Here is a 23,353-nt window from a genome sequence, read left to right on the forward strand (position 1 = left end):
AAATGCTGGCAAGGCATGTTTCTAGGGTGAAAGTAATGACTCTTCATTAGTAAGCAAAACTTTCCAGCAATAGGCTAAAAAGCAAACAATGAAATCTTAATCTCTTCTGTGTTCATTGCAGCATTATTCACAATAGCCAAGTCATGGAAACAACCTAAATGTCTAGTGACATATGAATGGATAAAGAAAATGTGGCATATACATACAATGAAATATATTCAGCCTTGAAGGAGAAGAAAATCCTGCCACATGAAACAGCTTGAATGAACCTGGAAATAAGCCTGTCACAGAAGGATATGTACTTCATGATTTCACTTATATGAGGTAGCTAAAATATTCAAACTCATAGAAACAGAGAGTAGAAAGGTCATTGCTAGGGATTGAGGGGTGAGACAGGGATGAGGAGTTGCTGTACAATGGGCATAAACTTCTAGTTATGCAAGACAAATAAGTTGTAGAGTTTTACTACAACACTGAACTTATAGTTAACACTACTATAATGTACACTTAAAAATTTGTTAAAAGATTTCATGCCTAATGTTCTTACCAAATAGAGGAAGAAATTACTGAAATATTTAATACTATACCTGAAATGGTTTGGCTGTGTCTCCACCCAAAATGGTGACTTGAATTGTACCTCTCAGAATTACATGTTGCAGAAGGGACCCACTGGGAAGTAACTAAATCATGGGAACTGGTCTTTTCCATGCTATTCTCATCATAGTGAATTAAACCTCATGAGATCTGATGGGTTTGGCAGGAGTTTCTCCTTTCGCTTCTTCCTCATTTTCTCTTGCTGCCACCATGTAAGAAGTGCCTTTTGCTTACTGCTGTGATTCTGAGGACTCCCCCCACCCCATATAAAACTGCAAGTTCAATTAAAATTATTTTTCTTCCCAGTCTTGGGTGTGTCTTTATCAGTATCATGAAGACAGTCTTATACAGCAAATTGGTACCAATAGAGAGGGGCATTGCTGAAAAGATACCCCAAAAATTGGGAACCACTTTGGAACTGGGTAACAGGAAGAGATTGGAACAGTTTGGAGGGCTCAGAAGAAGAAAGAAAAATGTGGATAAGTATAGAACCTCCTACAGACTTGTTCAATGGCTTTGACAAAAATGCTAATAGTAAGACAAACAATAAGCTCCAGTCTGAGGTGGTCTCAGATAGAGATGAGGAACTTCTTGGTAACTAGAGCAAAGGTGACCCTTGTTATGTTTTAGCAAAGAGACTGGTGGCATTTTGCCCCTGCCCTAGAGATTTGTGGAACTTTAAACTTAAGAAAGATGATTTAAGGTATCTAGTAGAAGAAATTTCTAAGCAGCAAAGCATTAAAAAGGTGACTTGGGTGCTGTTAAAAGTATTACATTTTAAAAAGGAAATAAAGCACAAAAGCACAAAAAATTTGCAGCCTGATGATGTAATAGAAAAGAAAAACCCATTATTTGAGAAAAAATTCAAGCCAGCTGCAGAAATATGTATAAATAGCAAGAAGCCTAATGTTAATCCCCAAGACCATGGGGAAAATGTATCCAGGCCATATCAGAGACCTTCACGGCAGTCCCTCCCATCACAGGCCTGGAGGCTCAGGAGAAAAAAGTGGTTTCGTGGGCTGGACCCAGGGTCTCCATGCTATGAGCAGCCTAGGGACTTGGTGCCCTGTGTTCCAGGTGCTCCAGCTGTGGGTGAAAGGGGCCAACATAGAATTTGGGCTGTGGCTTCAGAGGGTGCAAGCCCAAATCCTGGCAGATTTCACATGGTGTTGAGCCATGGTGCATAGAAGTCAAGAATTGAGGTTTGGGAACATCTGCCTAGATTTCAGACGGAGTATGGAAACTCCTGAATACCCAGGCAAAACTTTACTGCAGGGGTGGGGCCCTCATGGAGAACATCTGCTATGGCATTGCAGAAGGGAAATGTGGGGTTGAAGCCCCTGTACAGAGTACCTACTGGGACACTGCCTGGTGAAGCTGTGAGAATACGGCCACTGTCCCGCAGGCTCCAAAATAGTAGATCCACTGGTAGCTTGCACTATGCACCTGGAAAAGCCACAGGCACTCAATGCTAGCCCAAGAAAGCAGCCTGGAAGGAGGCTGTACCCTGCAAAGCCACAGGGACAAAGCTGTCCAAGACCATGGGAACCGACCTCTTGCATCAGTGTGGCTTAGATGTGAGATCTGGAGTCAAAGGAGATCATTTTGGAGCTTTAAGATTTGACTGCTCCACTGGATTTTGGACATGCATGGGCCTGTAGCCCCTTTGTTTTGGTCAATTTTTCTCATTAGGAATGGCTGTATTTACCCAATAACTGTAACCCTATTTTATTTAGGAAGTAACTAGCTTGCTTTTGATTTTACAGGCTCATGGGGGAAGGGTATTTCCTTTTCTCAGATGAGACTTTGGACTGTGGACTTCTGGATTAATGCTGAAATGAGTTAGGACTTTGGAGACTGTTGGGAAGGCATGATTGGTTTTGAAATTTGAGGATATGACATTTGGAAGGGACAGGGACAGAATGATATGGTTTGGCTATGTCCCCCCCCAAATATCAACTCAAATTGTATCTCTCAGAATTTTCACATGTTGTGGGAGGGACCCAGGAGGAAATAACTGAATCATGGGACCTGTCCTCCCCTGCTATTATCGTGATAGTGAATTAAGTCTCATGAGATCTGATGGGTTCATCAGGGTTTTCTGCTTTTGCTTATTTTCTCTTGCCACTACCATGTAAGCAGTACATTTTGCCTCCCACCATGATTCTGAGGTCTCCCCAGCCATGTGGAACCGTAAGTCCAATTAAACCTCTTTTTCTTCCAAGTCTTGGGTATGTCTTTATCAGTAGCATGAAAATGAACTAATACAATGTCACACTTTAAAAAGCTGAGAAATATTATGATAATTGTCATGAAAAGAAAATATATAACATCACTTTACTTTGCCAGGGCGATGGAGCAGATTGGGAATGTTTAATCCCAAAATAAATTTACACTTAGACGAAATGCAAAATTCTATTTTGAAGAATAGAAGAAAGTAGTAAATTTAGGAGGAAAGGAAGAAATAAAGACAGGCAGCAATAATTATCCAGCGTGTCAATGAAGAACTCATGTATTAGATGGAATAAAGCTATCTATCATATTTAAGTAATCGAATTCTATAAGTTTAATGTAAAGAAATGTGGTTTTAACGTTAGATTGAGTATATTAATAATAATGAATGTTTACATCTCTGAAACAGAAACTTGTAATGGTATTAAATCTTATTGCCAGACTTGCATTTGAAATAGTTTAGTAGAAATTAAAAATGTAGGATGGCCAGTTACATTTGAATTTCAGATGAGCATAAAATAATTTAATAGTATAAGTATCTCCAAAATACCGCAAGGGACATACTTCCATTAAACTTTCTCTAAAATTCAAGTTTAACTGAATGTACTGTATTATATCTGGCAACACTAAATGCATAGCTTTTACTTGTAATATCATTGCCAAGTTTCAGAAAATGTGGCCACGTATACTCAAAGAGTATTTGAATTTGAATTAGAAACTTTTGAATTTGAGATAGAAAGGACCAAATGGAAAGTAAGTTGTTGGAAAGGTCTGAACTGTAGAAAAGAGTTACATCTTTTCAGCATTCAGTTCTTTGTTGCTGTGGTCCTGAGGCAATGTAAAATAAAAAATAAAATCTCTAGTTGTGTTTGTTTGTTGTTTGTTTTGCTGCACGATAGCCCACATGGTTTGGAAGTCAAGCAATGCACCAATTAAAAGCCAGCTTGGGGTCAGAGAGAGGAAGCAAGCTCTAGGAGAGTGAGGAAATTAGTTAACTTTTTTTTTTTCCCTTCTTGAGACAAAGCCTTGCTCTGTGGACCAAGCTGGAGTGCAGTGGCACAATCTCAGCTCACTGCAACATCCGCCTCCCAGGTTTGTTGTCAAACAATTCTCCTGTTTCAGCCTCCAGAGTAGCTGGGACTACAAGCACTGGCCACCACACCCAGCTAATTTTTGTACTTTTAATAGAGACAGGGTTTCGCCATGTTGGCCAAGCTGGTCTTGAACTCCTGACCTCTACTGATACACCTGCCTCAGCCTCCCAAACTGCTGGGATTACTTTTCTTTGTGCCTTGCTTTCCTAGTTTATAAAATGGGGTGCTGATGGCATTAGCCTTACAGGTTGTTATGGCATTAAATAAGATAGTCATTACAATGGACTTAAGACAATGATGAGCACACGAATAGCTCACAGTTAATAACTGTCATACGATATTCTTTTTTGTAATTGTTATAATTATTTTCTTAGTATTACTACTATATGACATCTATATCAGGTTTATAGGGATGCTGTGACAGACACTAAAACCTGGATATTTGGATATTTTAAAATAAAGATATTCTATCCTGTGAAAACAACAAAAAGCAATTAAGCAGATATCTGACTCTCCAAAGATAGCACCCTAAAGAGTATTCCAGTACTAAAGAAAGTATTAAAAATTTCTGTCTTCTACAAGCTTATTTCAAATTATATTTTTATGTTAGGTCCCATATGATTAATATCATAAATACAAGTCAGTCCGTCAAAAAATTGGAACTAGATCTCTACACTGGTTAAGGTGAAGATGTTTCTCATAAGCCAAAAATTTGCTACTCAATAGCTCGCTTTATTCTAATACATTTTCCCCAAATACTAAAAATTGTGTACTTATAAAAAAAAAAAGTTTGTGTACTCAGTGGTAGATTCTTTGTAAATTTTATGCCTCAAAAGCATACCTGTTTAGTAGACATAGAACATTATTGCCTCACTCTTATATCCACCCAAAATCTTATGGTATATTTGCTAGTGGTTCAATTTCATTTTTTTTTACATCTGTTTGGAAAAAAATAAAATCATGAAGAGAATCATTTTAAAGTCTTCCAGATTTCTTAAGGTTCTAATATTTTCTGCAAATTGCATTTATTGCACAACAACCTTATGAGTCAGACTTTAAGTTTTTGGTTTCCTTACTAATGTAAGCAATGGTAAAGTAAAAATAAGTTAACTTACCAGCAATGGAAAGAGCTTCCTATAAAGTTACTGATAAGTCTAAAAAAGATGGGATATGTTTTAGAAAATGGTTGATGAAAATGACTGAGTGTCTGCATAAGTATTTATCTTTTCCTTTCCTTGAATCAGAGACATCCATATAATTTACATGCTTTTCTCCTACCTTTGATAACAGATAATAAATGTTAAGTGGGACCTCAGCATATATTAAGCATTTGGATCCTGTTCAGACAGCTTCCTTACTTTTCCTGAGCATCTTTGTAAACTAGGGAAACAGGATGCATTGCAGATCAATTCAATCAATCAACTTTAATCATAACAGAGGAATTAAGCTACTTTTCAGGCATGATGTAATAGAGAAAATTGCTTGGATATATTTTTTTAAGGCAATAAGCATCCTACAAGGGCTGTCATTTTGCTTCTACATCTGCTCTCCATTCCAGAAGTCTGCATTTTCTTGAGGGATGTACAAGAAAGGCTAAAGCAGTTAGAATCTTGGGGCATAATGAATGCATTTTATGTCATTTTAAACACGCCCAGGATCACTGACAAGAAATAAAAACAAAAAGTAAAAAATATTTGCTGAAGGAGATACAGAGCCCCAGAAGGATTTTTTTCTTCCATTATTTGTTGCTTTGGGTTATGTCAGTTTATTTTATGGCTGCAGCAATTTTAAATGCATTTTCCTCTCCTGTGAGATGCACTCTTTCAACTTTCCTGGAGGCGAGCTTGAGGGTCTGATTGATGGTCAGATGCGAACGCATATATGTGCGCTCACATCTGACCATAAAACACATGGTAATTTAGCATTCACTTTTGGAGGGGTGAGTTTCCTCTGCTCTTGTTCCTGGTTTGGGAGATTAATCCTTTCCTGCTACATAGAACTACATGATGAGCTTCTTGAACACACACACACACACACACACACACACACACACTCACACACAAAACATTGCCAACAATCTTCAACATCAGTATATTTTTTTCTTCCTTAATTTTTTTCTGTTTCCTTAATGAATCTGGAGAGAGAAAAATAATATTTATTTCTGAAATATTTGAATGGGGATGTTTCAAGTCAAAGTAGAGTAATTGCAAAATAAACTACCTAAAATATTTAAGTAAATAAATCTAAAGTGCTATCATTTGTTACTAACACCAATAACCTATTTTATGAATAATGTTCAATTTCTAATAAGATCAAAATAAATTAGCATACCATGTTTGAGTTACCAAAAAATAAAAATAAAAATGTGGAAGAAGACAACCAGAATTTGCCACTTAAGTAGATTTTCCCTTTTCTGATTATAAAATTATTTTCTGCCAAAAACTCTGACCTAATAATAAAATAGCTATAAATAATTTTTAAATTACTCCATATTTTACTTAAAATATGAATGTCAGGTTATGAGCTAACTTGTTAAAAGTGCAGAATTTCTAATTAAAATCAACTTAGCAAAATGCAAATTATTTATCTAACACTAGGAGCTGAAACAAGAGCAAAGACAAACTATGAGTTTAAATAAAAACAAAAATCATCTTTGTCAATTATATTTGAAATAATAATTCATTGTTAACATTTTGATTCTTTGTTGTTTTTTAAAAATTTCCCTATTCATGGATTAGAAGCAAAAAAATATATATACTCCCTGTATTTTTTATACATGGATTGCTGACTGTTCAGCATTTACTCCCTTTCTTCTGATGACATGGTGTCCTTGGCTAAGTCTACCTTACCACTGTCCTCTACAGCTCTTTGTAGATCAGTCGAACTGATCTACATCTACTGCAGACTTTCTCAACCGTATCCTATTAAAATTGATATTTTGGACTGGATACTTCTGTGTTGTGGGGTTGAAGGATGGTTCTATGCATTGTAGGATGTTTAGCAGCATCACTGGCCTCTACCCTCTAGATTCCGTCAGAAACCTGCTACCCCACTGTAGCAACAGAAAATGACTCCAGGCATTGCCAAAATTGCACTCCCCTCCACCATCTCTGTTGCCCCACACTTTGAGAACCATGCTTCCAGTGTCATCAGCTGGCATGTGGCTTGTTCAGAACCAATTAGAACCCATACCAGAACTTCCAGGAAAGAAGTGTTCTTTAGTCTACGGGATTAAAGCTAAGATTTCACTGCTGATGAACTTCTTAGAATATAACCAATATGGTAAGACATGAAGCAAAACAGTGAATGGTAGACAGGAATAGATTTTCTGATGACATTTGGCGATGTGAATACAGGGAAACCCCAAACTAATACTATCCTTGTGTTTTGTGAGCAAATCTGTAACTTGTTTTTTATTCCCCTTAGGCCGTATTTGAGGTGATTGATGTCACTTCTAACTAAATAAAACCTTATTAATAGACTTACTATGAAAGCAAATGATGTCAATCAGAAAGCTTTCTAAATCACCAACAATAAATGCAATAATTTACGTTATGAATGCTTTTAAATATGTATGTAATTCTATGTCTACGCTATATGTGGAAAAACGTACACTTTTTCATTTTGTTTTTATCTGATGATTGAAGTAAAATGATAAGAAATTCTCAATTTTTCCTTTGGCAGTCACTACAAAGTATGTTTATTCCTAGTAATTATGCTACTTTAGTGATATCACAAACGGGTAATGGATAGATATTCTAAAGCCTATCATCCCCAATTTAGGGTTTTTTCTTTTTCTACATACAATTCAGTTGACTCCAGCCAGCATCTCAGAACCTGAAACTTGCTTTTTGAAAAAAATATGCAAATAAGATTTTCTGCACAATTACTGAATCAAAACCACAGTTAACCAATATTACAATCCTGTCATTAAATAGGTTTACACATTTAAATTGAGAATCAGTGAGGAAGCTTGGAAGACAATTCACATGGGATCGGTGCTATTGCTCCTCACCTGCTAATAATTAAATGAAACAACACAAATCCTGCTGAAGTCTCATCAACAGTAATGAAAATAAAAATTATTTCATAGGATTTGCTCAGTTTGGTAATTTTTTTCATCTTAAGGAAATAAACTTCGAGGACTTACAAAGTCTACTAAGTAGAAAATATATAGGTGCATATAGTATTAATTTACTCTTTTTTGACCAATAGGTTAATCCCATCTCCCCCCATCAATAGGCAAGAATGTCACTGTAATTTTAAAAAATACTAACTGGCAACAAAAAATAAAAATTATGAATTATACCCAAATCTGCTATCATCCTTCGATAATAAGTGCATTGAAAAATAAACAGTAATGATAAGGAAGAGAAATAGAAAAACAGGTGCCTAGGACTCACAGGAAGATTTTCAATTATTAGTTTATTATTTTAAATTGTTTGAATCATGTTAATAATAATACATTGTGTCATAGTTGATCCTTGCCTTGTCAATCTGTTTATATCCCTATAAAATCATTTAGAAAGAAGATAGAATATTTTCTATCAAGGTTGCCTTTCCTTTACAAATCTATGGGTATATTTTGCTGTTAGTTGGAAGACCAGCACATTATGTGGTGGTCTTCCAATTTTATAATGAGATTCCTGATGATCTTTCACTTCTTAAAAAAGTGAGGAAGAAAAAGGTTTCTCATTACTGTTTTTTTCTATCAGAACTGCTTGTTATCATGCTTTACATTACCTTCCTTATATAATGCAGCCATCAATTCCAAAAAGAAAAGCACAATAATGTGGTGTTTCTCTAGGATCTTGAGGAATGATTGCCTTTAAAGTAAAATGCTTGCTATTAAATCTGAAGGCTGTTTTAATCATTGGAGCCTTTATGTATTATACAAATATGCAAGACATTTTCACTTTTTCTCACTGAGTATTGCTGAAAACTTCAAGGGAATGTTACTCTTACAATTTCATGAGGGAGAGAATACCAAGAGAGTTTTCTAAGCTCATTTGAAGTCTGAGAAGGCTATTGTACCCATTTTTAAAACCTGATCAAAATTCAGTCTGCTGTTTGTTTCTAAATTATGTATCTCTGAAGCATAAATGTGTTGGCTTTAGAAAGTTACAAATTAGTGCATTTCCATATGACTTGGGAAAAATGTAATTTTAACCAATTTTGTTTGGGGTGAAAAAATATTGTTTGCATTATTTTATAACACAAGGGAGCTGTCAGCCCACATGGTCATCCAATTTCTGTGGCAGAGAGAGCTTCCTTGCATCTCAAATGGTTAGCAATAAAGCTTATACTTATCACATTAACGCTACCGATAACCTATAAAAATGCTTACTTTATACACCTTATTTTGCAAAAGAAAATGTGACAAGCCTAACAGAAGAATTCAGTACCTCCTTGAGTAGATATTCCATTTCTCACTCCATTATCTCTAATACAAAAGTGTGAAACAGTATTTGAAATTGTCCTGAAACTTATTATTTTTAATCCTTTTCAGATATGCTGATTTCATTGTATTCTATGGGAGTTTAGTTTGCGCCAGGCACTCCTGCTGTCATCTCCTGCGTTACTGGGCTCTCATTCTTTGTTTGGTTAGTGAGTAGAGACAAACATTACTGGTTCCATAAATGCCAATTTGAAGAGTAAAATATGAGACCTACAATGACATTATTAAAAACTTACTAAATTAAATAAGACTGTATTAGAAAAGATAAATGGGTATGAACTAAGAAGAGAACAGAAAGAGTAGAAAATGTAATGAAGGGAAAAAAGTAAATGGAAACATTAAAATGGGAGGGAGATGATGCAGGAAAGTAGAAAACAGTAATGAATCAATATAGAATGACTGTATTTTAGAAGCAACATGTAACATATGAAATTGACTAGTCAGTGAAACTTAGAAGGCACTTTTAATACATATTGCTTAAGATGTGTATTTCAGGTTTTTTGTATCTAAAATGGAAAGGTCATTTCTGAGTTACAGATGTAAAGCCTGGTGATATCAATATGATGACAAAAGATGAAATCATATTTACCTATGCCAGCTGTTTTCAACTGGGGTTTCCAGGGAGCATTTTTGGCTTTCACAGCTGGAGGGGAATGCTACTGGCATCTCGTGAACAGAGGCCAGGAGCACTGCTAAACATCCTACAACGTACAGGACAGTCTCTACAGCAGAGAATTATCTGGCTCAAAATGGTCAATAGTGCCAAGGTGGAGAAGCCTTGATCTATGCTATTAACGATTTCTTTAAGAATGCTAAGTGGACGAGGTGTCTGATTGATGTTTGATTTGAAAGCACTTTACCTTGCCCAGATGCCCATTTAAACCTTAAGTCAGGCAAAACTATCAATAGCTTTGCTCAAACCACATTTTACATGAATTATTGAGCGCCTCACACAGTACTCTGAAGAGCCCAATCACTGATTGTTGGTTGGTGGAGATAGATTCAGAGTTCTGAGTTCCCCTAATCCTGAATTCAAGTTGGTTTAACTGATCTTGTCTCGGAATAAGCAAGTATAGATGAGAGAATATTTATCTTTTACAAGTAAAAAGACGACAAACAGAAGGAACAAGTGGTGTTTCAGAAGGTCCCTGATGTTGATGTATCAAGATGATCAACACAGTACTTCACTTTCAGGACTAAATTACATGACAAGAGGTTGACAGAGGTGGTCATTTTGGGTTGTGTATTAGAGCAGGTCAATCTCATGCCAGAGAGAGTTCCCTAAAATAGTGCTTCTTAAACTTCATATGCCCACAAATCAATTGGAATTTCTAATAAAATGTAGATTGTTAGTCAGCCTGTCTAAAGTTGAGAACAGAGATATTGCATTTCTAAGTCGTCAAATATTACTTATAATATAGGACTGAGGACCAGAGCCTGAGTGACAGTGCGCTGGATTTGTTCTTTTAAAAATTATAACCACATCATTTAAAATCACATATATAAAAATATATGTATATATGTTATATATTAAAGACAAATTACATATATATAAAATTTAAAATTGACAACAATTTTATGGGAAAGATTAAGGTTCTTTCAAATACTTCTCATAGATTCATTGTAATTTAAAAATTTATTGTTCAAGCAATATCTGAGTAAATTCTAATTATTGGAAAAAGTATAAATAAGGCCAAGGACCCCTTTTAATAATTGAGTATGTCTCACAACCCATTCCTTCCTCTCCAGCTCTACCAGCATCTTCCTTTCCTCTGTCCCACTGACAAATAAATATAAATTTTACCAGTTTGGTGTATGTTCTTCCATATGTTTTTCTATGCATTTATGTACATACATATGCACCTATACATTATTTATTTGTAAATTAATATTTTAGTTGTAACTGTCTGTATCATTCTGTAACTCACTTTATTCACTCAAAATTACATCTTATAATTACATATGGCTCTATACAGATATAATTACATCTATCATCTCTTAGAACATAATACTGTATATTAAACTATTGAGCTTATTTTTAATTACTGCACTGTAATCCATAGACTGGATATGCCATTTTTCTTTTGATAGACACTACTTTTAAAAAATAAATACATTGTTATATATCTTGATGCTACAAAAGAAAAAGAGGTAGACATCAATTGTATGTTTTAAGATAAACATGAAAATCGCAAATACAGAAAATAGGTAATGAGTTTTTCAAATCAAAACAGTATGCAATTATTAACTATTTTATAAGTTAATAATCCAAAATTTATGTGCACTTCCACAAGGTAACTAAAATAGAAAAAAAAATCTAGAGAAGTAAATCATACACAATAAGTATTTCCTGGATACAAGAATGCTATTTTTGCGGTGGTATAATTTTTTCAAAGTGATACCTAAGCCAATTCAATCTTGACTTTTACTTGGGTTGTCCATTCAGTTGCAGCTTATACAAATAGTGGAAGACATGAATGGTGTCCCATAATAACAGGGCTTATTTTGCTTTTTTTTTTTTTCTCATATGTCAGATATAATTTAGTCTTCTTGAAAATTCTCTTGGATTTGCTCAAAAATAGTAACTTACGGCTACAATCTAGATTTCTTCTAGATTTATGTATTCCTAAAAGGGCTCAGAATACTTGCTTACATCATCGTCTTCACAAAAGTGTTACCAAAGTTCTAATATTCAAACCTAGAATTCTTAGTTTGTCCTTCCTGATTTTTCTGCCTTTCAAGCAAATTCATGGCAGTTTTGGCAAATTTTAAGTTTTCACATGGCATTTGCAGAAGAACTCTTAGGTACCACAGGATGTATGCAGGTTTTGTCATGAATAGCATTGATGCCATGTTATATTGTTCTGTCAGTCCACACACAGTGGCTGTTTTGAGTTAAGCCTGTAGCTCACTTGGGTATCATCTCCATGGTAACTTGTTTACAAGGGCTGAAATACAAGCTGAAAATTCAAGGTTAGCATTTCCTTTGTTGATGTTTTGATGTTTTTGGCAATCAGAATAACGTGGGCATAAGACTTGATTTAAGCAGCTTCATGGCAGGCTGAGTCAAAACAAAACTCCATACAAAATGTGCTTTCTTCATCTCCATTAAAAAAGGAAGAATTCAAAATGATCTTTAATCGGAACTATCAGTTATATCTCCCTTTCATATTCCAAAACAACAGTCCTCTTGCTGCACTTTGGAATCACATCCTGGGAAATAGATTGAAGCTTTTTTGTAACTTTTGAAGCAATAATTTATTTGTGCATATGTTCTGTCTTAGATGAAGAATTTAGTTTATTTTAAATCAGCATTGTGTTGAGAGGGGGAAATCAACAGTTTCAGCACCTATGGTAAAGCATTTCATCCTCCAAGTGGGTGAGGCTTTGTATTCTAAAAACTGACTGCATTTTCAATATTATGAAAAAACTGTTACTACTCAAAATTTCTCTTTCCTAGAAATAATTATAAAATGACTCTGATTATAACATTAGTTTAGTGGAACGTTTAATGTTAATATGGGCAACTTAAATTCCTTTTTAAAAAAACTGATTTTTTGGTAAGCAACTCATATCCCAGAATAATTTTAAAGCAGTAAAATTTGGTCCTTTAAATAAATTTCAAATAAATCGTGGAGAATAGAAAAATAATGTTATATATCTTACTGGTCTCGTAAAATCTTAATGAATTTTTATGAACATTAAAATAACCTCTAAAACCAGGACAGGATGTCCAGTACCTTTTTATTTCACCACAATTTCCTTCACATAAAATATAATTTATCTACAAATACAATAATGTGTCCTTTAGTATAAAACTGGCAATTCAAGCAAAACTGATGATAACATGTTTTTGTTTTTGTTTTTGAGACAGAGTCTGGATTTGTCACCTAGGCTGGAGTCCAGTGGCGCGATTTCCGCTCACTGCAACCTCCGCCCCCTTGGTTCAAGCGATTCTCCCACCTCAACCTCTGGAGTAGCTGGAGCTACAGGCATGCACCACCACGCCTGGCTAATTTTTGTATTTTTAGTAGAGATGTGGTTTTGCCATGTTGGCCAGGCTGGTCTTGTACTCCTGATCTCAAACGATCTGCCAGCCTGGGCAAATCCCAAAGTGCTGAGAATACAGGTGTGAGCCACCTTGCCCGACCCGAAGGTAAACTTTAAGACAGGAAGTCTAATTTAGAGTTGGTATTGCTCAAGTAAGAGTGATGAAATGATGTTCTGCCTGATTATTTGTCAGAAATCAGCTCATGCAAGTATCTCTTCATTTCATATTCTTTTTGACAGAAACAGTCGTCTTTGCTTCTCTCAATACCCTGTAATAAAGAGTGTGCATGGATGTGTATGCCTGTGTGTGTATCCCTATCTCTCCATCTATACATATCAAGAAAGGAATACCATGCATTAGAATAATTGGTTTACTTGGTCTCACTAATAGATTGTCATCACAGTGCCTGATATAAGAAGACAATGATGGTAAATAAATATCTGATTTTCTCATAGTTGATACCTTTTTCTAGGGCTTTGTTAGTGACATTGACACTTTGAGAGATCTCTCTTATAATTTGCTTTTGCTTTCCCAATGTGGATTTGAAGAATATTTAGCTTTTTTCTACTATATAGGGCGAAAGGATAGACAGATTCTTGCCCAACACACTGTCGAGCATGTAGACCTAGACCTTTCAGTTCCTCGCCCAAGCCCTTCCCCCATATAAGGGTACTTTTTGTTTTCCATTCAAACTGCATTCAAGCTTTACCATGATCCTTCCCCCTAGGTAAAGCTTTCTGAAAGAATGGGTTTCACACTGACAGTGATTTCTGAGCATATCATTTGGATGGAATTTTGTTCATTAAAGTGTGTCTAGTAAAAACAGGATAGAGAAGCTTTATGAATGCTGAAACCAAAGTAGGTGGAGGGATTGTTTTATTTAGAATATTTGTTCCACTTGATTAAATTCTACCTGTATTCTTGCCTCTATTTTTTCTTTCTGTTCTTAATAATACTGAGTTATTTTTCTACTGCATTCTATCTTTCCTATGCACAACTTCTTATTCTCAAGTCACAGTCTTCCACGTACTATGCATTCTGGCTATTATTTTTACAACATTTCAAACATTAAGCATACAAAATTCACTATTAGAAAAAAACTGTAAATCAAGTTGTCTGATTACAAAATTACCTTTTGAAGCAAGACTGAGGTAACCTAAGAATGACCTCAAGTTAAATGAAAAAGTTTGGTTTTATTGATTTACCTCTCACATGCCTCCAACTAGAGACCAATAAAATCCTAAAGAGTAGCACACAGGTGATTTTCACCCACAGATTATGGGTTTAGTTCTGAAATAAACTGTGAAGGAGGATTTTTTTTCCTTAATGAAGCTGTATTAAAATAGATGCAACCAATGCTGATGGTGTTATATGGGCTGAGTTGCAAAGATCCTTATGTTTTAAGTCAACAACACAATTAAAAAACAACATGCTTCTTTCATCTTTTAAACTCTCCATTTACTTTAATTAAGCTCACACAGTGAAATCTTATTTTTTTCCTTTTTAAAGATTTAATTTAAAAAGTGAATTAAGAATTAGGATCCACCTTCACTCTTCTCTATTTTTTGGAGTGGGGGCATTAGAAGAGAATCTCTGGAATATATGGTGTAAAATTTACATTTAGCATAGCTCCAAATTTATTATTGATAGTTTTTCTATAGTAATAAAATATTTCGAAAAAGGAAAAGCAAATGAGAGATAAAGAACCTCAGCTTGATGTCCTGGTTGCAATGTCTGGCAGATAGCTCTGCCCAACACAATGAACAAGGCATGCATCATTGGAGAAGAGCAGATAAATGTCATTCAAGCATGTTCATATGGTGGGGAGAATGTGATAGCATTAGCACATTGACACAATGTGACCCTGCCTATTAACACTCCTTTTTCTTTTCAGACTCTCCTCAGATGGTATTGTGTGAATGAGAGCATTACTATTTAATAATTCTTCATTCAGCCTATCCTAGTTGTCCATAAAACGTTCTTTGAAACAATAGAATAAAGGTAACAGCTCTCTTTTATATTTTTTAGAATCAATAACTAAATTCATTATCCTTGTAAGAAATAAAAACCTAAATGCAACTCAGGGGCTTCAAAATAAAATATTAAATCAGTTAGATCTATTATGACACTGAAATCAATGAAACTATTAAAATTCACTGTCTGAATAGAAAATTTAACGGCTCTTCAACAAATCAGATCCACCATGACACCATAAATTTTAAGTCAAGTAACTAGCTGCTGCTAACTAAATATTCCTTTTAGCTGGGCCTCTAAACTGTTATGAGGACTAATCCAACATGATATTAAACATTAAATGCAAAATAGTATATATAGTTAAGAACTAAATTGTATGATATATAAAAATTTATCCAGACTTTCAAAATAGAGGTTTATCAATAAACTGACAATCAAAGAAAACTTAAAATATTGAATTTAAACTTGAATATTTAAGTTTTGAATTGGTAGAAATAAATGTGTGTGTACCATGCAAAGAAAAGGACTAACATAAAACCATGGAAGAGAATGTTTTGTGGAAAAGAAAGGAGAATAATCTGATGAGGGTAGAAATATTTGAAAGGCAGACATGGCTAAATGGGTTGCATGGAAGATCAGATCATTCTTAGCATTTTCAGTCAGTCAGAGAGTTTTAGACTTTTGTTAATAAACAGAAAGCAATTCATGTTGATTTCAATTCATAAAAATATTATGTTCTTTTTTTAGAAAGCAAAAGTATTTAAGACATATCAATATTTCCATGACATGCAGAAACTATGAGTTAGAGGAAAATGAGGCTTGAGTCACAGAGTATCTTAGGAGGCTGCTGTAGAGAACATATTTTGCTCAATCTGATAGCAATATAAGTGAAAAATTAGAGTGACACACAGCATTCAGTGTCCTACTGAATATAAGAATAAGAGGAATTGGTCAACATTTTGAACTTTAAGTTTGGATGACAAAGAAGGTATGATCTCAATTACAGAAATAGATCATTTATTTTCAGTACAAGTGACCCTAAATATCCCCATGCTCCACCTGTGGAATAATTTGTCTTATGGTCATTCTCTATCTTTATATCAAACCCTGGCATTTAGATTCATATTTCAGTGGTCAGTGAAGTTTCATCCATCTTACTTAAGCTCCTGTGAGCTGGGGCCACCCATATGCCTGAATTCTCCTTCAAATTGATCTATTATGTGCTTTTATATTTTTTCTCTTTGCCAAAGAAATGTTCGGTTGAATGTATTAGTGTAGCTTAAAAATGCATTCTTCTATATAAATATTTGTGAAATGCTATTTTAGGTTAAATTATCTGCTAAGCAATGAAGACATTATTTTACAGGTTTTAATAAGCAAAATTAATGAAGGGATTAGAAAGCTATTTAGATCAAGCTAGTTTTCTGTCCTGTTACTAACATACTTCAAGAAGAACAAGCACAAAATACTTCAATAAATGACATATTCTTTAACAGCATCATGAGTATCCTGGCTCTTGACCCAAAAAAAGATTCTCTAGTTAATTTTGAACTCTTCCTTCATAGCAAAATTTCAATAAGATATACATTAGAGTTTGAGAAACTGCTGCACATACATTAAGGCATGGAATATGAGGCATTAAAGTCCTTCACTCTGCAGGCAAAGTGTTGAAAGTCACAGTAGTCTATGAGTCTTCCAGTGGATGATTAACACGCAACTTAAAAAAACCAAAATTTATTTACTGTGCAAATATGGTATAGATATAAAAATTAAAATGAAGACTTTTTTAGTGTTATAGTCCAGACTAGATCCTAGAAAACACCAAATCTTCACATCATAGAGAATATGGTGTGAAGGGCAAATGAGGGAAGAACTACAGCCAGCCCACCATGGACGGACAGTAAAGAATTGAAAGTAGTAGTAAGCACTTTGTGGAGACCACTGAAGAGTAGCAACCATCCTTAAATGCCCTTGAATAAAAACCAAATTTAGGTTTTACACCTGAGATGCTGAAGAGACCAAGTGTCTCAATTGTCTTTAATCAGTAATAAGGGTCTTGCCATAAGGAAATATTCATTCTAACATAAGCTAGTGCAGGATCAAAAGAGAAATGGAAACCTGACCAATGAAAAGAGAAATCGAAATTTGATATTTTTTAAGTGCTATGCTTTTAGCCACATTAAGCTAAGAGTTTTCCATGGCCCTAATAGAGAGGTTCTCATGAACCCCAGAGGATATCATTGCTAGATAAATACATGTTAGGTTTAAATTAACTATATTACTAATGATACATATGTCTTTAATAGTGTGAATTTGGGCATCTCTTATACCTGAAGTTAAAATAATATACATTTAAATCTGCATATAGTCAGTATTTTACATTTCAATTTCAGGTAGCAAGTCAGGTAAGCACTAACCATTCTGGAATGTTTTTTAACAATAGCAGGAAACATTTCCTTTTTTCCCCAAAACAGTACATTCAAGGAAGATTTCTTGAGACCTGTAATACAGATTTTTCTCCTGAAATTAATTAATAACAGTTACCAAAAATGGGTTCATGTCCTGAGTGAAAAGAAACAATTAACTAGTTTAGGATAATTAATTTCTATGTCTTGTATACTTTTCAGGGACTGCTTATTTATGCCAATATTTCTTTGGCTGCCTGCCAAATAATAAGCTACAGGATTTGGTTTCGTTTCTGTTTTTGTTTAAGGTTAACCATATTACCATTACTCAGAATACTACAAGAAGAGTTCAATATTGAATAGCATATGTTCTATTAACTACATTCAAATGAAATGTTAGTTTTATCTGCCCATAAAATGAATTTCAGAAATTATTTGTCTAGAAATTTCCTTTCTGATTGTTTTTGATTACCCTTTAAAATTCTTCACAAATCATCGTTATTTGGTAGATACTTTAATTTTAAATAATTAGTGCCATTATAAAGACTCTTATGCATTATGTCATACTAGGCAATATGTAATGGTGGAAAGTAATGGAAAACTAGACGAGATATATAAGATAATCCACACGGAGGAATGTGCAAATCCCAAGATTAAAAAAAGACATTCAGGAATGAAGAAAGAGTGTGAGAATGACCTCCGAAAAAGGTATAAAGGAAATTGTTGTAAACTTTCTGATTACCATCATTTTAAGTAAATGCTCTTAAATGCATATCTTAAAAGTGCTATTTGGCCTTTGAGACACAAAATATTGATAGTTTTTTCTAATTATTTGCATGATTGATACTGGTTTCATTAGAAGAATGAAAAGAAACAATGCATTATATAATCAAATAAAGTAGAAGGTTTTGGTAGAGGAAAATCAGAGGAAAGGAACAGGAGGGTAGAATAAACATGTTAACACATTCACATGTATTTAAATTTTCAAATAAATTTTGGTCAGTCTGAGAAAATCATTGACCCAATAATAATTTAATCCATTACAACTTAACGGAAAAGAATACTGACATAAGCAAAAGAAGTCAAAAATCCATGGAATTAAGGAGTGAATATCATACTACACATGGATTATCCTTCAGAGCATCATGCATAGGCATGCATTCAATGCACCTAATATGTCACCAAATCCATTCTGCCATTTTATATATTGTAAGTATACATTTATTAAAATCAATAAAAGATATTCCAGTATTGCTGCATGGCTGTGTGAGGAGCCTGAAAAATCTTGTATTCAGAAAAATAGTGATAAAACTGGAAAATATTGATAAAAACAAATTTTGGGGTCTCTAGGTCTTGGACAATGGGCATATAAAAATCAGAAGCAGTTATTCAAAAGAATATACTGAATCTCAGTAAGAAAAATGAGAATATGTGACATTTATATTTATAGTAGGAGCTGCCCCCTGAGCCTCCAGCTTCGTGTTACAGAATTTCTATTGTGGACAAGAGGGGCAGCCCAAAAGCACCTACAGGTCTCATCATTTCCCTCAGCTTTAGGGTGCAAAACTTCCACTACAGGCATTGCCAGGACAGGCTGTGAGGCATAGTCAGCTAAGCGCGTTGTCTGAAAGAGTTGATTTTATTTGTAGCAAAGCATGGAAAAAATTATTCCCAGAAGTTTTGTCATAAACAATAGAGATTACAGAGGTCATCAACCAGTGAAGGCTAACATCTCCATGATAGCAGTAAAAACAAACAAAACAGCAGAAATTTTGCAGGGACACTCACAGACGGCAATAACCCAAAGGCCCTGTTAAGATTAGACTCATCACTGGTGCCCTGGAAAGCTGTGCATATGCACAAAGTTATCTCCATGAAGGAGTAAATGAAACTTGTGAACCACTGATTATTGGATGAATGCAGGACAGACTTGTAAACACCTTGAATTTCAAAAAGTCACTCAAGACACATATAGATCTATTGACAATAGATGAAAGCCTCATTGGCTCAGAGGTCTTAGGTACAACTTCTGACCAATAACTGACTGACCATTAAGCTATGCTGATTTAGGAACTTTAAGTGTGTGTGTGTGTGTGTGTGTGTGTGTGTGTGTGTGTGTGTCTGCACGCACGTGTTTGTGTTTAGTAAAAACCTGGGCAAAGGTAAAGGTTACACACTCTAAGAAAAACAAGCTTAACTACATTTATGAGAAAAATCACTACACAAACAAAGTAACAATAGCAAGCTCTGGGACAGTGGGATTGTAATCTGAAGTTGCTACAGTATTTTCTATAGTGTCTCAAAAATTGTGAAATATTGCAAGAAATTAAGTATGTTTGCTTATAACAGTAAAAAAAAAAATGCAGATAATAGAATTGCATTTGAAAGGGTCTAGATGTTGGACTTAGCAGATAAATGCTTCAAATCTGCTTCTGTAATTTGTTCAAAGCACTAAAAGAATGTTTAAAGACTGAAAAGAAAGTATAGTAATGATCTATCAAATAAAGAATACCAGTAAAGAGTTAGAAATTATAACAAGCAAATAGAAATTCTTGAATTGAAAATCAAATAACTAAAATAAACACTTTATAAAGGTCTCACCAGTAGTTTGATCACAAGAAAAAAATCAAATAGATCAATAGAAATATTCCAATTTGAGATTATTTTTAACAAAGAAACAGAAATAAGTAAAAATGAATGAAGTCTTAAGAGATCTGTCAGACGCAATTAGGCAAACCAAACCATATGTTAATAGCAGCATCAAAATGAGAGGAGAAAAAGAAAGGGGCACACTCAAGGGGCAAACTCTCAAGGAAACAATGGCCAAAACTCTTCTGAATTAGATGAAGAACTTTGCACATCCAAGAAACTCAACAAACTCCAGTAGGATGAACTCAAAGAGATCCACAACCAGACACATCAAAGTTAAAGAGTTGAAAGACAAAGATAATATTGAAAGCGTTAAGATAAAAAATGACTCACCATGCACAAGGTAACCCCAGCAACATTAGCAGCTGACTTCCCATCAAAAACGATAGAGGCCAGAAAGCAGTGGCCAAGATGACATATTTGAAATGCTGAAAGAAAACAAACAAACAAGACAACTGTCAATCAAGAATCCAGCAACCTATCTTGGAAAAATAAAGGCAAAACAAAGACACATCAAGATGAATAAAGACTGAGAAAATTTGTTGCTGCAAACCTCACCTTACGCGAACTACTAAAGGAAGTGCTCTAGACTGAATTCAAGTCACACCAGATAGCAATTCAAATCCACATGGTGAAGCAAAGAGTACCAATACATTCAATTATAAAGACAAATTTTAAATACATTATTTTTCCTATTTTTGTCACAACTGATTTTTAATTGCATAAAACAATATTTATAAGATTGTAAGACCAAAAAACTGCAGTAAGATTTATACATTGAAAGAAGCAATATGTGACATTAACGGCAAAAAGGAAGGAGGGAATGAAGTTAAATTTGAGCAAGAATATGACACCTTATGGCAATTCAAATATACAGAAAAAAATGTTAACTGAAACTGTTTATCAATTATTTAATTAGTCTTCTCCTCATCCATTCACTCACCTGCCTTATTTGTATTGGCCAGTTGATGGTCCTGGCACAAGCCAAGTTCAATTTTGCCTAAGAGTACCTGCACTTCCTGTTACCTCTGTCTGAGAAGCAAGGAAATCTTTGGATCGTCAGAATTTCCCTTCGATGGATCACTCATTTCTTCAAGACTCTTCAGAAAAGTCACATGCTAGGTTTCCACCTTACCATTCTATCTAAAATACCATTCCCAATTCTTTCTCCTTATTAGATACATATTTCTAATATGTATTAGATACATATTTTATTAGATGCATATTTTAGATACATATTTTTATCTATCCATCTTATTAGATATATATTTTAGAAACACTCAGACTCAAAGAATGAAACAGCCATACAATTCCCATCAGAAAAGATACATAAATCTGATGTAGAACTTATCTTCCTAATAGCAGTTATTTACATATATTTATAAGAAAAAATATGTGTCCACTACTTTAGTATTTACTTTTCATTTGTCCTGAACAATATTGATACCTTATTTTGTAGTTACAAGTTTGCTTTCCTCCCCCCTAGTACATTCCTTGCTCAATGGTATAATTGAGGATATAGCAAACATTTGAAATGACAACTCATTATTTGATAAGTAGCAGCCAAAAGTTGCTCTAGTTTCTCTGAAATTTCTGAGAGCTCCATTGTGGAACTGAGAGAGCCTACAAACTCTAGTCTAGTACATAAAGCTCTGAGTCCCATTTACAGTGATGCAGCATAGCTTTGTGTTGCTCACTACGACTCTTCCTCATAAACTTTTAGAAGTAAAGACACTGTGTTTCCTAAATTGTAACAAATTCCTATAGAAGATAAGACAGAGCCTGGGCTTTGAAGTGGTCTTCTATAGTGTGATATGTGAAATATAAAATGTCAAGTATGACAGAGAAGAAAGAAAACAGTGAGTGAGTTCTATATCTTCAGTTGAGGTATCCAGGTTTTCACATTGGAATTGACTATGCAGTTAATGTGACTCATGGAGAGTGAGGAAAAGCATGGTGGGGCAACAGCTCACCTATGAATGTAATAGAACCAGAACAACCCCCAACCCCAGCCAAGGGAGGCAGTGAATGTTTGGTTGGCTCTGCTGGGGAAACCACTCTCTTCCCACTGATCTTTGCAACATATGGAGCAGGAGATCTCTTCATGAGCTCATGCCACCAGGGTTTTGGGTTAGAAGCACAGAGCCATGAGGTCTCTCCATGGCCTTTTGGATAAGCACAGGAGACCCAGGGGTTTTTGCATACTTCAGCCCAGAAATTCTGCTGAGACAGGAGTTCCTCTGTTTAGTTTTCTGGGGAGGAGGCAGAAACCAGGGAGCCAAACAGCATCATTCTGGGGACCTCACTACCATGGCACCTCACAAGTTAAGACCCACTGGCTTAGAACCTCAGCTGATGGCCAGCAACAGCATGCTGGAGACTGCCTGAGATGACTGAGTTCATGGGGTAAGGGGTGGCCACCATTTCTGTGGCTGGAGCAGGTTGTTCTGGCTTGCTGGATCTGGGAAGTCTAGGCAGTCTGGACTGGGAGGATATCTCCACAGTGCAGCACAGATGCTGTGGCAGATCATAGCTAGACTGCTTCTTTAAGTGGGGCCCCAATGAGCCATTCCTCGTCACCTAGCAGGACCTCTATGTGACAATTTTAGCAATTTCAGCCAGAGTTTTATGAACAGAACTCTGATCTCTCTCTGGGATAAAGCCATCTCAGGGAGGACTGACTGCTGTATCTGTGGTTCAACCTATAGCCTTTCCCATCTGCTGGCTCTGGAAAGTCCAGGCAGTCTGGACATGGGGGGATTCCCCCTAGTGCAGCCCACTGCTCTGCCAAGGGGCAACCTGAGAGCTTCTTTAAGTGGGACCCTGATCCCATTCCTCCTAACTGGGTGAGACCTCCCCAACAGGGATGTCCTGACACCCCCTACAGAAGTATTCC

The 23,353-nt window shown here is 35.2% G+C and overlaps 1 long non-coding RNA gene across 1 annotated transcript in view; it reads right to left on the reverse strand.

Annotated features, from left to right (window-relative positions):
* The window catches only part of LOC116533082, a 714,793-nt gene extending 693,879 nt beyond the window's left edge, over positions 1-20,914 (reverse strand). The window contains exon 1 of the long non-coding RNA XR_004261077.1: positions 20,791-20,914. This is a non-coding gene — a long non-coding RNA (uncharacterized LOC116533082). The remainder of the gene's footprint in view (positions 1-20,790) is intronic.
* Positions 20,915-23,353: the final 2,439 nt, after the last annotated feature.

Source organism: Sapajus apella, unplaced genomic scaffold (assembly GCF_009761245.1).
Source record: "Sapajus apella isolate SASKATOON/1434 unplaced genomic scaffold, GSC_monkey_1.0 scaffold79, whole genome shotgun sequence".
In the NCBI taxonomy this organism is placed as follows: Eukaryota; Metazoa; Chordata; class Mammalia; order Primates; family Cebidae; genus Sapajus; species Sapajus apella.